The sequence below is a fragment of the Pollicipes pollicipes genome, unplaced genomic scaffold (genome assembly GCF_011947565.3).
Source record: "Pollicipes pollicipes isolate AB1234 unplaced genomic scaffold, Ppol_2.1 Scaffold_4881;HRSCAF=5763_pilon_pilon_pilon, whole genome shotgun sequence".
In the NCBI taxonomy this organism is placed as follows: domain Eukaryota; kingdom Metazoa; phylum Arthropoda; class Thecostraca; order Pollicipedomorpha; family Pollicipedidae; genus Pollicipes; species Pollicipes pollicipes.
In genome coordinates this window covers 38,903,604-38,919,235 of record NW_023596576.1, presented here as the reverse complement: position 1 = coordinate 38,919,235, position 15,632 = coordinate 38,903,604, and positions in this window count along the sequence as shown.

Below are 15,632 nucleotides of genomic sequence, written 5' to 3'. Positions count from 1 at the left end.
GTACGCGCCCCAGACGGGCTAGTGCTGTGACGGCGCCGGTGACAGAGCGGCCGGAGCGGGTGACGGCGGTGGACCCCCTTCAGCGGACGTGGTGCGGGCCGGCACGGAGCCCACTTTTACCGCCATGGCGACCTTCGTGGTGCAACAGCTGTGCCTAGGTAAGCTTGCCGCCGCGGTAGCTGTGTGGGTTAACGGCGCTGTTGTCCGGCGGGTGCCCGGCGCCGCCTGTGTCCGCTGACTTATGGCTCTCGAACACCGTGTGTTCGTCGGATCGTGCCTGAGATACGGAGAGTGCATTTCGTCACATCCCGGGCTAGGTAGATGGACTCTCATCAATGGCAACTACTCAGTGCCCTGAGCTGTTCCACTGAACAGCCATGGAGGTATTTGGTTCCAGTTTATCTGATTCTCTGGCTCTGCAAAAAGGAGGCTGTGGAAGACGAGGTGTTGTGCAGTTTCAGATGGCCGATTCCCAGCTTCAACCGCCGCAGGCATCTCACTTGCAGGCTTCGTACTGCGCATCCCACAGACCACTTGCATGAATCAGCATCCCACCACGCGGAACAACAATAGCACAGAGAAAACACTGCACTAGACTTCATGCGGTGATACATCAGAACGTTGTTGATAAGATGTACGCGAGCGACTTGTCATTGCATTCCTTAATTAATAGGACAATCAATATGTTTAATATGTTGTGTTGAATGGACTGATGGGGAATCTTGTATGATTTTGTACTATAATGCATCAGAAAGTAAGTGAAAACACGTAGGAAAAGTGATGCAATTTTTCTTCATAGCTGCAAGAATGTGTCATGCATCAGAGAGATATAAACTGGTGCGTGAGAGAGAGTCCGTACCGAAAAAGACGCTTAAGCGCTTTCTTTGCTTTATCATGGCTGTATTTTTTAGAGGTTCTACCAGGATCACAGTTCAACAAAGTCTGTTGTGAAGTTTAGTTATTGCATTTGAGCTTTGAATTGTGCAGGTTTTTTGCTGTTTTTTGTTCATTTAGCACCTTCTTTGCTCCGTTTTGATTGCGTGCTGGTCGCGTAGTGGCTTGGTCAAAAGTAAAACAATTTGCCTCAGCCAACAGTTGAATGACGTTGCATAGCACCTCAAGGTTTCATTTTTACTTGACCAACGGGCTGGGGTAAAACTACTGCGCATTTCGGCCGCCTTAGTGGCGGGATCAGGGACACGCAATGGGCGATATTTGACAAGACATGTAATCCCAACGCCGCTAGGTAAACAGCTTCTGCCATTCGTGTCAGCAGATGATAAAGCAAAGTTTACGTCCCCATGTGCAGGGGATATAAGCTTCGTAATACCCAAGACGCCCCAGGAGGGAAGCAAACCTTGACTCGTACTCACGAACGATGGAGATGGTAATAGTATAATCGGTACTTCAAAACAGTGTCAAATCAGTGTTCACGCCCGGATGATGCGTAGAAGTTTAGGTTGCTGATCAAACTGATCTCTGCTCGAACTTGACTGCATAGAAGACCAAGCGTGAGGTGGTCTGGTCTGCCGACTGTCGGCCGCTCAGACGACGGCCGGGCGACCTCCGCCCCCGCGCGCAAGGTCCACGAGTGGGGCCGGGTCCGGGCTGAAGTCCCGCGGTGTCTGCTCCTTGGTCCGCTGTCGGCGGCCGTGTCCGCCGGCCGGTCGGCCCGGTCCGAGGTCACCCGGCCGCCAGTAAGCGTTCTGACCTCGGTCATGTGAGCGCACGCCGCCCAGACGGGGCGGGGCCGACGGCGATCCGTGCCGTGACGTCACAGGTCGGGTCCGCCGCCCAGGCCGCCTTGGTCGGCGGCCGGCGGGGCAGCGGGATCGCCCGCCGCCCAATAAAATGCGCCGCGCGCGAGGAATTGGGCTGTAGCTGTCGTGCATGGGTGTGGGAAAGGGAATGTTGTCGTGGGAATTTGCCGTCAGGTTGTTCGAGTTTTGTGGGTCGCTATATTGTCTTTCAGTTTATTCTTGTAAAATGTGCCTGTGTAATTTTTGCAAAAAAGGTAATCCTCGCAGCTGATCCCATTGTTCGTATCATCGAGAATGCTAAGCACTGGGTTGTTTGCAAAATGGAATACCTGCTTATTATTTTCGTCAAGATAAAGGAGGTAAAATTGGTGGCGCAACTTTGCAAAGCGTGCTGAAACATTCGTGACCAAACAGGATGAAAACCTTTATTTACGACATAATTTCCATCCTATCAGTATGCAAAATGCTTTTGTAATCAAGCTAGCCGCACGCTAGCAATTCCAGTCGGCTGGGACACCACTGTTCGCACACTGCAGCTCTGACGCGGGCGTTGTCGGCGCTGTAATAGCGGCACGTGACGGAGAATGCGGCCACGCTGGCGGTTTGGTCCCGCATGGACAGAAACATGAGCTCGGATCAATTGGGGGAGGTCAGCCGACTGGGACGAAGGCTAACCGCAATCGATTTTTTGTTATCGCTCGAGATTTCCGTCTCGGAACCAAGTATGCGAAGGACAGGTTGAGGCAGCCAGTGGGGCTTACAATGGTCATGCGCGGGTTGAGATAACCACGTGTCTACTTGTCCTCAACGGGCCGGGCAGAACTCGGCATAGAGCACCAGAGATGTATCTGCCAGGCCCAGCAAGGGACACATCCCCATAACTTCCATGCAAAAGAGCCGTGGATGTGTGTAGGCTTCCGTGCGTCGCACAGCGACCCCACCTGGACGCGGGAGGTCATGGCCAACGAGGAGATGGAGACTCGGGTCAGAATGTCCATCTCTACGGCAGCACCCGAGATCGCAACTCTGTACGCTGTACAGCGCTCTTTTGTGCTCTGCTTAACGTGTTCGCGCACTGCCGACGTCTTATGCATCGGATGCCACACCGAAAGGAGGAGAACGCTGAAAGAGCTGTGTTGCCCGGCACTCGTCTTCGGATAGCTAGAGAGGCTCGGCAAAATAGGACATCGTTTGATGTCATCATTGTCTCAGCCCGACTGAAGACATCTGGCGATTTATGTCTTCCTCGACTGTAACTCCAACCGAACTCCAGCAGTAACCTTCCCGTAAGGTGTCTCTTGCCTTTACAACCATCTCTCTTCTCGACCTTCCTTATCTAGGTTAATGGCGAATAGCATTGTTTGCTCCCTTTCCTTATCTTGTCTTGGTACTCTGCTGATAAAATGTTAATAATCAGCATTAGGTGACAGATCAGTTACTATATTGATTAACCCGCATCGACTAAGGCATTCAAAAATCCCGGAAGCTCTGGGCTGAAACACTGCTCAGGGTCGGGTAAAGTAAAACATATTGGAGAACTGCCACTCACTTGTCACCTGCATGTAAAAGCAAATTTAATCGTCAAAACGCAGGAGTGTGCTATTACGACGGCTAAAGAGCCCGCACAAGACTTCACCAGGGGAACTGCCCTTCATCCACTGCGGTCCGGTACTTGGATAGTTCAGATTGTTTCATAAACCGATCTGTTTTATTGCATATGTTTGTTGCCTGAATCGGACTGAGATGCCTCAGACTGGCATTGTAAAATGATTTGTAACCGTGCCTTGACCGTCGTCGCAGCCCAGTCAAGCCGACTGTCAAACAAGGCTAAAAATCACGATCCCCACAGACAAGTAACAGATTATATGTCTACTGGGTTTAAGCCGCTAGACCATCCTCAAACTTGCGTCTTGGCTCTGTACCCGAAGCAGGGAGGTGTCTCTTCAGATGCTATTCAGGCCACCCTGATAGTCTTCAGATCTCACATATTTTCCGAAGCATTCAATATCGTTATATGAGTGTAGTTAAGAACACAACTGATCCATGATGACATAGCAAGGGGTCAATGACCTTCGTAGGCCTCAGCTGACATCGCGCAATGTTTTTTTATTGTGGGGTCTGAGCTTACGCCAAGCAGTGCTTGTTGCTTGGCGTGAGCCTGGCGTCAGCAGTGCTTGTTGCTTGGCGTGAGCCCAGCGTCAGCAGTGCTTGGTGCTTGTGAACCGTAACTTCTACCATCCGATCGCGCAATTCCAGTTCAGCGGCAGAATTTGGTGGCAGAAGTTTAACGTGCTGCAATGTTTGCTTTAGTCCGTCCTGCCCTTTGACGTCACCTGATCGTAAGCGCGACTGCTGCCACTGGCCGAAGGCCATACCAGTCAAACACAAACAGCGAGTGCCTAGAGAGATTCGAACCTACCCTTCCACGAGTGGGTGAACTGTAAAGCAGGCGTTTCAACCAGCTGAGATATCGGGACAGACAGTATGAGTGGAAAATTTATTGCATGTCACCTCACATTAGAAGATTGGCCTATTAAAGGCATCACGACCAAATTTATCGTACAAGTGGCGTTCCTTTCTCAAAAGATAAAATGGCGATCCCTGTCTTTCACCGATGCCTGTGTTGCATTCTATTGTTTCCCCGTCGATTTGTGAGGGCGTAGCGGATATTATTCGCGTTTTTCCACTGAATTTCTACGACTTCCTTTGCTTTCGATAAGAATTCGGAATATCTGAAACACAGTCGATGTCGATATATGCAGGAATGCGAGTGTGGTCTGAATAGTGCCCTGCTCGCAGGCTAACTCCGGCGCCATGGTTCCAAACTGTTGGGTGCTGATCTGACGGCGCACGTTGACTCCGTTAGCGCTGTGCGAGGCTAACGTGTCGCGAAGGACGCGTGCTTTCGTCTGTAGTAAGCTCCCTCACCCACCCCCACCCCCACCCCCACGCCGCCTCCGCCCCCACAGGAGACGCGCTGTTATTGGCTTCGAGCCAGTGCGGCTCTTTGCCTTGAACGGATGGGCTCTGGCATCCAGTGGCAGAGTGGATGAAGCACTTGGGTCATCGCACTCTATCTGCGTGTTTCAGTGGCGGCCGCTCTCACGACCGCCGTGGGGCAGGGCATGACCTACCACGAGGCGCCGACGACCGGCATCGCTCGTCCACCGGGTCCCCTCTCCGGCGGACATCAGGCGGAACTTACAGCGATGACCCCGGCACGCGGAGGGCTCGCCGCCTTCGCAGATGGAGCAGCCGCGAGCCGGGCGACGACGGTGGCACTGCAGGCGGGTAAAGATCACACCGAGCCAGCTCATGTCAGAGGCGGGCCGACTGTCCAGACAGTCACCTCGAGCTCGGGCCATGACAGCGCAGTCAGGTCGGCACATCGATCCAGCGACGTCTCAGGCCATGAAGACGGCGCCATCCCAGCGCGCGGTGTCGTCACAGTCACAAAGAAGCGCACGACAGTGGCTGCCTCGGCCGGACCTGCTGTGCAGTCGCAGTGGTTTCCGTCAGCCGACTCGCGGCCGTACCCTCTGACGGAGATCAGCTGGTCGCCGAAGAAGGTGGGACCCGTGACGGAAACGTCACGGCCGCCGGCTGACGCAGCGGACGTTAAAGTGCTGACGAAAACCTACGGCGTTAACGGGGAGATTAGTGCGCCCACCCCCGTGGCTCGTGTCCTGCCTCACCCAGTCCTGTCGGGTCCCGGTAGCGCCACCTACGGCAGTGCTGCCCCCTATATCCGGCGTGAATCACACGCTGCGCCGGAATCCGTCAACTTCGACACGTACGCTTGGGATCGTCGCAGAAGCTCTACTCGACCAGCTTCGAATCAGCTGGAGGCGCCGGTCTCCGAATGGCGGCACGAACGTTGGGGACCCAATGGTGGATCGAGCCAGCATTATATCCTGAAGACGCCGACCCTACGCAGGCCAGCCAACTTGGTAACACCAGCAGTCGCGATAAGTCCCCTGAAACCCCGGGACAGTCACCGCCCTACTCTTGAGTCACATTTTCCCGAACACAGTCACGCGTCTTCGACTCACTCACCGATCCCCGTACCGCCTCCACTGACGAAAAGCCTTCCAGCTTCTCCTAGGCCAAGCTCCGCTGGGAGTCAGGCGTTTGGAGTGCGAGCCCCCGAAGTTCTGGATTCTCAGCACCACGATCACCACACATACACTGCGTACCTGGATTCGTTCGGTCCTGCCCCACCTGCAGCGGCATTCGACCGCGAGAAGCCGACGGCGACGCCCACCCCGCTCCCCACTGAGAAGCCACGTTATGAACTCCCCAGGACGTATTCCCCGGCGTTCCTGGCGCCGGTGGCGCCGCACCCGCCTCCAGAACCGACCGCAGCGCCATCTCCGCCGGTGCTGCCGCCTGGCGCGGGTGCCACCTCCGGCCCAGGTGGCGCTGCGGTCGCGCCGGCGCCGGACAACATCCCGGGACTAGCAGGTCGCGACTACCCGACTTACGACCAGCCGCCGGATACGGGGTTCAGCTGCCGCGGCCGCGTGCACGGCCTGTATGCCGACTTCGAGACCCGATGCCAGGTCAGCAGTGAGGCTCAGTATCTGGGGTATTTATTACATGTGTGTGTGTGTTTTGTTGTGCTACTCGGTAATGTACGACCGGTACGTGATGGGAAGAGCCAGCAAGGCGGAGGGCTTAGAAGCTGGTGCGTTGAGGGGAGGGTGGAATGAGCAACCTACTTTGAGAGACTTGGCCCTTTCCTTGAGGCGGCGTTTAATGACAATGGGTAAGAATGTGTGCGCTGTCGGGTACGAAAACTAATCATATCAGCTGCCAGGTTTTGGACCCATGACCTAGGTTTGATCTAAGACTCAAATCCACTGAAAGAGCTTACCGAGATCAAGGAAATATGCTCTGACACCGTTCTGGATCATCATGAGCCGATCGTGCGATTTACCACCACTCTAATAATTAGCTTTAAAATGTGAGGGCCAAGATATCTCGCGTGTTCTTGGTCCAGTTTGGACCTGATCATCAAGCGATATAGCATGGCCATTGCTCGACGATCTCTAACATGCTTAAACCTGACAGACACTACTCTCAGAACCTCGAGTGGTTTAAGACACGTAGCACGGAGATCCTTAAAACGGTCCAGACCTGCAAAGATGGCGTTCTAAGAACAAGCCTCAGGAATGTAAAGCTACCAACCATTGGGAGAGTCCCATCATTCCACAGAAGTGCCCGCATACCGTTTTTGTCGTTGACACTGTGAAGTCGCTTCGCGTCCTCCACGCACAGATGGTGCGCTTCCCGCCCCGATGTTAACACCGCTCTCGTGTCACCAGGCGTGGCACCACTGCCACGAGAACGGTCACGACCGCTTCGTCTGCGTCAGCGGCACCCTCTTCAGCCCGGTCAGCAGGACGTGCGACTGGTGGTACAACGTCGACTGCCGTTACGACGCTTATCCGCCTTTCTGAGAGGCGAGTTCTGGCTCCTTCGCGCGGAATCCGAGCGCGCCAACTGCGTTCTGCGGTACCAGCCGCAGAGCCCCGGCGCACGCGCGCGTCTCTTGGAGCGCCAAGGGCCCAGGCGGAGTGCTCCAGCTGCGGTTTGGCGGTACCAGCCGCAGAGCCCCGGCGCACGCGCGCGTCTCTTGGAGCGCCGAGGGCCCAGGCGGAGTGCTCCAGCTGCGGTTTGGCGGTACCAGCCGCAGAACCCCGGCGCACGTGCGCACCTCTGGGGGCGCTGAGGGCCCAGGCGGAATGTACCAGTCGCAGGACCCTGGCGCACGCACGCGCCTGTGAGAACGCCAAGGCCTCACGTGGTGTGCAGGGTCGCGACACTCAAACCACTTCGTTCGTAATTATCGTCTGCGTCTTTCAGGGTGGCCGCGGTGGATGTACGTGTACATACGTCAGGGCTTTGTTCTCAGGTATTGACATGTTTCAGACAACCTCAACGAGCAGGAACAATGGTGCAATCTCCAAAACACTTCTCCAGATAATAACACTGCCTTCATGGTTTAAGCTCACTTCATAGTTAAGCACACTACAGCATTGTTGTTTCTTGTTGGGTCTTGTCTTTTCCATGCGTGTGCTTCTGTGTAAAGCCATGATTTGTTCGGGCGAAGGTAACACACACACAGGCAAGTAGCGCGTACGAGGATACAATCACAAACCGGAATGAGTCGTTGTTAATTGGTTAGTTGAGTTGTTTGTTGATTTGATTTGTAGATTCTGAATTCACAATGCGTTTCAAAATGGTGTTTGTTTACAAAAATGCGATGCGTCATACACAGTGTGATTATGATGGAAAACGGTAGGTGTAGTATTTGTTGTTGTTTTGATCTCGTTTTGTATGCAATAAAGTGGCGATCATTACCTTGCGCAGTTGCGTTGCGATCATTACACGTCTTCGCCCTTATCCCCGTGCTTAGTTATGCCAAACGCACCTTGAGAACAGTGGATCAACGATAATGGTTTGGTGGCGCATGAGAGCCTTCCTTTCATTTCGTCATCCACTTGCCGAGTAATTCAAGCACTGCAGTGGGAATAGCACATGTATACTAAGGAAAATAAAGATGCTGACATCACTTGGTATATGTCGTTGTTCTTCTAACCCACAGCCATACTTATTAAAACAGTATGCGCATTTACAACATGCAAAATATAGGCGGTAACATAACTGAACACACGACGTTTGATTTTTATTTATCGGATGCATAAGCCTGGTTGTGAATTATCGATCCCGTGGTTCTCTATAAGTCTATGTCGCTAATCAGGCACTTGACCATTAAGGCCAAGTACTTTACGCCTACCGCGAATCACATGGCCTTCTGCTGGTTCAGGTAAGCTTGTACAGACCAATACTATCGCTAAAGGGAGACTCAGTACACAGCATTCGCGTTTACCCAAATTCCCAACTACTCTACTCCGGTGTTCTGTTGAAAACGCATCACGGTCAATGTCTAATATCCGTTTGGCCGTCATGAATTAATCAAGTTTGAGCTTAATCAGTGAAACCTGCTGCTGGTGTGTTCTAGTTGATGTATAAGTGTAGGCTCTATGACCGTTCAAAGACACCTGTTCGCTTCACGGACAGGCAAGCCAGTGGTTGGGCCAGCCAATAGTCGTGTACCATGTCGAGGTGGCTGTCCTGGTCGTCCGGTGACTCAATAAGTTGTAGAGGCCTCCTCGCCTTCTACTATTCCCATTGTTTTGAGCCCGGCCTCCGGTTATGGCCTCAACAGTGTTCGGGCCGCCACGGGGACCAGGAGCGCCGCTTGACTTTCTCGAACGCCTTGACTGATCCGAAGCCCTGCTACCAACGCAATGGCCGAAGGGGCCATTCCGGGCACTCAACGTAATTCTTAAAGGCCCTCGAAGGCGCCGCCAAGAGCCCTGAGGCCATGATGGGTCATTTGACTATGAAAAGGCCCTGAACATTTCAAATGCCCATTCCGACTTGCTTGATCTCTTTTTTGAACCCTGCCCTATAGCCTGCTTCATGGGCGGAGCGCCCCTGTGCGTCCTCCGGAAATTTTCCCAGAACGTCCCTACGGAGCCTCGTAAAAGAGCCTTTTAAAAAATTCGTAGAACCCTTCAATGTCCTGTCAAATTATTTCGTTACAAACATAGCTTTGGCCGACATCTGGACGTTCTAGAGCGCAACTTGTTCGTGTTCGCCCTCTCTCAGATTTGCTACCATTAATCTCAGCCAGCAAAGCCTGCTACTGGGATGGACTTCCTGCAATATAAATTGTTTGAATTGTGATTTTCAAACCAAAGATATGAAGCTTCTATAGAATTCGCTTAATAGTTATTTTATCATGGTGCATGCTGAATAAAACTTTGGCCGCAGGTGCGGAAGACGAAATTGAACGAGGAGGAGCCATTGTCTGCGTCCTGTTTGAGCAAGTGATTAAATATTTCAAATTCCACCACATGGCACAGCGCTACGAAAAGCACATTTTAAAGCATCAAGTCTTACCTTTTGAGGAAGGATTTGATAAGCCTCCTTCCCAGTATGAGTCGGATACATTTAATAGGGATTCGTACACGTACATTTACCATTCAACGATGAAGGAGCTATTATTTTACTCTTCAAAAATGCATTTTCGTAGCCAGCTGCGCTTCGCCTCACGGCAGACCAAATCTCCACGGGCCGTTCGAGAGGGCCTGATCGGCGCGGTCCTGCGTCAGATGGTGACCCGCTGCGGCTTGTCCGATGCTCCGAACTGCCCGCGGTGGATCTGAAAGTGCCCGGGCGCCGGAGCGCTGCCCGGGGCAGAGTGGCGCTGGTGTCCGGCCGGGCAGGAGCGCCGACTGGGTGCCCCAGCGACACCCGTTGTCACCGGGGGAGGCTGCGGTCGGAGGTCACGGGAACAGCGACGGCGCCCACCAGCTCTTCACTGCACTGGTGAGACGAGAGCTCGTGTGTTACTGTACTGGTGAGGCGGGGTCATGTGTGCAACTGCAACGGTGAGATGAGATCACGGGCACAACCGCACTGATAGGACGAAAGCTGGGAGGACGATTCACGCTGAACCGTACTGTCGTGACGGGGTCATGAGGTCACTATACTCCTTTTGGTAACGGATTGCTGTAATTGCCCGCAAGAGGATGATATTAGGGACTTTGTCAGCCCCTAGATAAATTTCAGCATCACTTCATAAACATGAAGTTTCATCTGTCTTGAGATTTCAAGACATCGAAGATTAAATTGCCTCGTGTTGATAGCTGGTCCGAGCAGGCTCGAGACAGACCAAAATTCGTACACGGGCTGTTATGATTTATTTCTACTTTGAACGCAGTTTATAGCAGACATTTCGTAGGGCCCTCGCTTACAGTTCTAATGATAAGATGCCAATGAGGCTGGATATTGCCGGCTATGATCTGCGGTAAACACCAACATTACATCAAGGCCCATGTTGTCATTTTTGGTCACATTTTCACGAATTGCGCTAACATGTTTGTGTATGAGAAAACTTTTGCAAGCAATGTATTTACTTTATTTCGGCGCCGTTGGCGGAGCATACATTGCAGAACCGGACTCCTAGAGTTTAGCAGCCTCATTTGGCAGTTATCCAGAAATCACTCGAGCCACACGTGGGTAAGGCAGTTAGACAGCACGTTCGCTGCTAATTACATCAAATCACACCGGTTGCGGTTTTCTAATGGCTGTCTCCCCAGCGTTATCAGTGACCCGTTTTTATGCTTTATTGGGTTTCCGTTCACGGCACGGACATATGAGCGAGTTTTGCGTAATACCAGGTCATGAACTTTTGCGTTCCGCTTACATCTGCTTCGCGCCAGCACCACCACGTTAGCGGTGGATTCCTGCGCTGGATCGGCTGGTGTATGGCATCTCTCAGAAAGTGATGAAAGGGCACTCTTTGGGCTGATCGCGGCGACGGAATCCGGCTGTGAGATTATCCAGAGCATCAGAACAGCGGTGACCGGGCCTACGACATTGTCTTTGGAGAAATGGTTTGCGCTGTCCTGACAAGCTTAACCACATATAGTGGCGTATCCACTTGGAGGCTCGGGGTGTCCACACAGTGGCACTACAAATCAACCGTTAAAGCGAGATTTCCTTCCGTCATTCCGAAACGTGTCGATATGGCCATAGGATGCTCAGGATGTTTTACAGCATTTGGTTGGATCAGACCGGCGTCCATCAAGCTGTCGTCCTGGTGACATCCAAAGGCACGTACTAACTGATTGTCTTTCGTGGTCCGTAATTTGTAGGAAAACAACCGGTAGGTTAAGAAAACTGTTCGTAATACATTCTATTCGCGTCAAGTCCATGAATATTCTTTACGTTTCACTGATTTTTTGGTGATCAGACTTTCAGTCCCAGGGTTGCCTTGAATGATCTAGCATGCAGGGGCGTGCGTCAGATATTCCAAGGGTGGGGGCTAAAACAACTTTAGTTCTTTGTTCTTTGAAAACGCGTTTGGCGCGCCGCTGACGCCCGCACTTTGTCGCAGGTAAAACAACATAATGTGTTCTGGTCTTTAAATTTTTTACGCGTAAAGATGAAGTTTTAAACCCACAACATTTAGCCACGTCCATAATAATAAATTGCGTGCATAAATTTGGTGAGACAGAAGCACGTGTTCCCTGGGCTACCATGTTCGCACCACCCACCTTGCACAACGCAGGGCAACACTGGGTCTTTTAAGAAATGTTAACTTTAAAACAAGTCTGTGACCTGCTTGCTTTGTTTGGCAGTTTGTGTGCGTAACAAACATTGAGGCTTTCAAGAAGAAATCGTTTGTGGTTTACTGTTCGCCAAAAAGTTCAAGGCCAACTGTGAAATGCAACTTCGTCCTCGTGGCAGGATAAACCATGCAAAGTTACTCCTCTCACAAGGTGACGGAGAAAAAATGTCTTAATAATCTCACAATTTGTAAATCATTCTCTGGCGCAATGTATGTCTAGCGACGTGGATTTGCCTAATATTCCATTGCTTTTGTCAAGAGACCACCAAAGTTAATATTTCGGCTTATGCCTTCACATAGCCGCGTAGTAATCCTTGGTCTTATTCTTTTATGATCCTTGTCCATAGTCCTTCACATAATGAACTCAATCAGTCCAAACAATTAGAAGTTTAATTAAGTACGTCAGATAACACCAAATATCAATTTTCATAGAAACGTGACCGGCGGGGACGGACGGATAATTTGGTTTTTCAGGGGTTGCTGCGTGGAGGAGTGATCTAAAATTAGGTCGCATTTTGGTTTTAAAACAGATCACTTCACAGTTTCGAATAAACCAATCTGTGATTTCGCTAGATGTCAGGAAAGGGATGTTAATTTACCATTTTGACGGTTTGTTTGAGGCAAAACGCTCTCGCTGCCGTGAGAATGCTGGAATTGAGCCGGCTATCTGCAGGTGAATGGCCTGTGCGCGCAGCCGCTCCAGCTTCATACGCGTTGCCACCAAAAGTGTGTGAAGATCGCCGTAGTGTGATAGAGGACCACATGACTGTGCTGATGAGATGGTAACGGCAGGTGCGGCTACATTAGTGATGTGATGATGCTCAATGGTCTTTCGTTGTTGGTATAAGCCGCTGGCGCGGACCTAGATGTCGTGTGGTTCATGAGATGCTATTGGTACCCTTACATTTCACCGAACGATGAATAACCCGATGCGAGACAGCCCGGATGCTCTCAATAGGTTACTCTATTTGGTGCCTCAAAAGCGCGGCGTGACTGTACTGATGACATGAGGTCGATTATTTTAGTAGCCAGCCTGACGAGCCCCATGCACGGAGTCTGGCTGTTACAGCTCAAACAAGCAAAGCCGGTTCACGCAACTCCACTTGATGGTAACCATTTGCTGCATTATTTTTATGACAGGCAGACAATCAGAACCATAAACAAATCATGTTCATAAACATCAACTGTGTGGAACAACGTAATCGCCTCGCAATGTGCTTCACCGAAGCGCGAGGCCAAACCGCTTGGGCATTTACAAAGTAGCTGGACGACACAATAATCACGCAGCTAAGTACACCGGTAATGTCCGAAGGTGCTCAATGATGATGGAGGAGCCGCCGTATATCGGAATTGTTAGGCAAGCCATCAGTCCATGGCCTGTTTGCCTGGAGGTGACCTCCGAGCCGAGCTAAATCAGCGGGTTGACACCAAATGGACCACTTAGTCTTTTAGAAGTCTTGAAGCGAAGGACATCTTTTCAGTAATATGTCCTGATCGTAACGTGCTGAATGGCCATCGATGGGGCTTATTCTCCTAAAGAAAATTGTAACTTTGGGCTTAAAAGCGATGGAAGCCCATTACAAGCTCGCATAACATGAAAGTTGACGCAACAACAATGGGCGTAAGCTAACGTTACTGTGCTTGGAAAACCACGCTGCGATTTCTGTTCGCTTGCTGTAATTTTGAGCCTGCTAGACGTGGTTACGAAAACATAGGCTATAATTAAATGCAGTTGAGGACCAAAGCGATAAAAGCAGGCAATATTGTTAGGAATCCACATTATGGTCACATTAGTCATGTGTTCATGGTGTCATGGTGAAACTTGTTAGGGATCCACAAAGGGTTACTCACAAATGTAGATTGCATGTGACAGCTGGTAATAAGGCGAAGACATATTGTTTGCGCCGCCAATGTCGCCACATCAAATACCCGTCTCTGAAGTTAGTGACCAAAGGGTCCAGCTGGCCGATCTAACGATTCAGTATTTGCTTTTGTCTCCAATGCGAACATGCTTTGACTGGCATACTATTTCAGTGAGTTAAAAGATCAGTGTGTTTCAGTGCTAAGAATACTAATGGTTCATAGTCGGAAATGAGATGCATGTTTGCTATCAATCGCCCGTCATGGTCAACGAATGCTCCTCAAGAAAAAAGAGATTGACATCAGCGGGAAGCAACGCTCCGACGAATGCAAGGGTCGTATGCGTTTTTAGAAATCAATTATTCTGCATGTTTCACCGCGGAGCTAATTTCATGACCTCTTGCATAAAATTGGCGATAGCAATGAATCGTTTGCCTGCCTACATTTTTTACACAGATGACTACATTAGTTTTTTAGAGGCAGATATAGCACACGGTGCATCCTTGACCGGTTTTTGCTCTTCTCGCTGCACATTCAAAACGCCACATGCCACCTGAAGATAAAATGACATTTTGCCATTGAAATGAACATACGCTCTGCCACGTTTGTCGCCACCAGTGAGCAAAAAATCTCGACAAAACGCACGCACAACAGAAAGCGAGACACATCTCCACAGACTTGACGCGCCCGCTCGTGAGCTTCCCACGACACTTTCGCCAATACAACATTTAAGCGAACAACAGTAAGCGCGCCGCCGGTGCCATGTGCCGGGACGATTATTTTCACTCCTGCGAGCAGCAGTCCAGTTGGCGACAGTGGCGCGAGCTTCTGCTTACGCGGCGGCGTCTGTCGCGATTCACTCGCCGCATCATCACTCTCCGACCTGTCCTGGCGCCCTGGAAACGCCGCTCTCCACGCGCTCATCAACCCTCAATCACCGCTTGTCCGCCGACGGCAGCAGCGCCCGCCTCGAATCAGATGATGGGCGGCCTACCTGGCGCGCATGATACACCAGCGGCACCCCGTCTGCCGGCCGTCTGCTCGGCGCTGCCAGGCGGGGTGGGTGTGCCGCGCGGCCCATGCGGCTATTGGCTGGCGCGGCGCCCGCCTGCTGGCGAGCTGTCGATTCCGAACGGCAGGTGAACGTGGCCAGCTTTGTTCTCGGCGGCGTCTGCTGTCGGAAGCGCGATGAGCCCGGGATAAGCCTTCTGGTGTTATCGCTGGGAAAGGCAGCCCACGTCTGTCGAGCTTGGAGTGAATCCAAGGCAGATACGTGTCATCAAAGTGGCCCGAGATTGCTCTGTGAGCCCTGTAGCAGATAACATCCTTCCCATCGATTGAAATCAACGTAAAAATAGACCGAAATAACTCTCCAATGGAAGGTGAAAAATCAGAAAACTTGGTGTAAAATTGTGGTCGAGGGCCTATTCCATTTTATTTCATTCGGTGCAAAGATCCATTGTTTGAATCGCAGAAACGCTTCTTCGGAATGGGTTTAGTTTTGTCGGGTTTCTACAGGAATCGTGGTTGCCAGAGGCTGTAAGGTAGACGTTGTCGAAATTTTTAGTGAAACACAATTTCTGTAATCGAATGAAAACAATGATCGGCAGTGCTTAACCTCAACACATAAGTCGCAGCAAATGTTTTCTGCAAAGTAACACTTGTGAAGCCGTGCCTCAAATTCTATTACGGAAGATCCTTCAGATTATGTTCAAAGAAAGCACGCCGGCTGGTGACGCATGCCTCAAAGCTGCTTCCGTCGCCTTTCTCGAGATCAGGCCGCTCCTGATCTCATGGCAGCT